The sequence below is a fragment of the Cyphomyrmex costatus genome, unplaced genomic scaffold (genome assembly GCF_001594065.2).
Source record: "Cyphomyrmex costatus isolate MS0001 unplaced genomic scaffold, Ccosl1.0 scaffold44, whole genome shotgun sequence".
Taxonomy (NCBI): domain Eukaryota; kingdom Metazoa; phylum Arthropoda; class Insecta; order Hymenoptera; family Formicidae; genus Cyphomyrmex; species Cyphomyrmex costatus.
The window spans coordinates 249001-250741 of NW_017278641.1; positions in this window are offsets into that span (position 1 = coordinate 249001).

Sequence of the window (1741 nt, forward strand, 5' to 3'; positions counted from 1 at the left end):
GATTTTCTTGTGAAGAAATGAACTCTATCAAAGATCGATAAATGCATTTAAGAAAAAAAACTTATTTATAAGATTATTATTTCCAAGTTAAAAATTATCACAAGTATTTGCATAATCAAAAATCTCTGACAATTTATTTAAAACATAGATTTTTATGGTATATTTTTGTGTTTAAAGAAAAAATATTTTGTTTATATTAATTATCATAAAGATTTATATAAGATGATCAACCGTCTCAAATTTTGAAACATCCCGATCTCCAACAAGTTTTAGCCGTTGCTCGTCCTTCGTTAAAAAATTATTTTAAAAAATTTCAAAAATAACGTATTTTTATTGAAAACATCTATGAATAACTTTTTGTTTATCAAATATTATTTATCAAACTATCCAAATCATTCAACTTTCCACGTGAAACGACTCTTACCCTCCCTTTCTTCCCTACAAAAGGGCGCAAGACTCTTATGATTGTACTGTTGCACGTGGATTTCCCGCTCCCGCAGGGGGGGTGGAACCTACTGTATCCACGCATACTCTTTACAACATAAAGCGACATGGAAGTTGCGAGTTCCTTTGCAGGGACGGCTCTACTACTGTTAAAAATAACCTAACCCAACCTATTTTTTGGTGTGAGATAGCTCTTGTTTCACGTAAAGTCAAAACTTTAAAAGTGTTCCCTATTTTTTGTTGACTAGTGTATATATATGGGGCATTCCATGCCAAGTGGGCCACCCATTTTGCGAAGTTTCATGGATTTCGTTCATATTGCTTGAACTTGAACAGTTTGATGAATAAAGACTCTATGCTGAATAATATACCTGTAGGTATACCTAATTGGTTGCCGAACTATAGAGCCGTCAATTTTTGGGCTTTATCGTCGCAGCGCTCTTTTCGCTTGTTGTTAGTAGGCATGAAAGGTAAATTTGAAAATGAAATGTAGACGTTTCCTTATAGAAAATTGAACGCTCTTTCATGTAAGAATACTCTTTTTTTGATCAGACCTGTTTACAACGATGTTTGTCAGTTTTGAAATTTTCAAAATGGCACGCCTAAAAGGCCAGTCTCAAATTTCTTTTAATAGCTCAAAATGTAGCCCCAGGTCTCTACTTTGTTACTCTAAAAGGACTTAGTGGGACACGCATTCGTTTGGGAGTAAGAGTTAGGAAAATGAGGCAATATCGCTCCGTCACCCTGCTGGCGCATCATCACGCCCAGTCGCCCGGCATGGGTCGCTGTTAGTCTCTGATGACATTTCTGTACATGCACATGAGTTTAAAAACAATTGCTTTCTGTGTTTAATAGGGTTGAGACTGGCTTTAAGTAATACCTTAATGCCCGCATTACAATTGTTTTTTTTAATATTTATTCTATTTATTATTTTTATATTTTTGTTCTTTTTTCGTTGTTTTTATTTTTTATTTATATTTTTTGGATTATTTTGATATTTTATTATTTATTTTCGGGGGAAAGTTATTTGAGTAATGGCATTAGAAAATTTCTTAATGGATAGTTTCTTTTCTCCAAAAAGTGGATTAAAACAGTGATTCTTTTGCGTTGAGGGCACTGTTTTATCTGCAATCTTCTTCATATCCAAAAACGAACATGAAACTGCTAAACAAAAGCTGGTAGCCAGATTTTCCGCAGCTAAAACAGTGCCCTCAATGCAAAAAAATCACTGTTTTATTCCACTTTCGGGAGAAAAGAAACTATCCATTAAGAAATTTTCTAATGCCACTACTCAAAT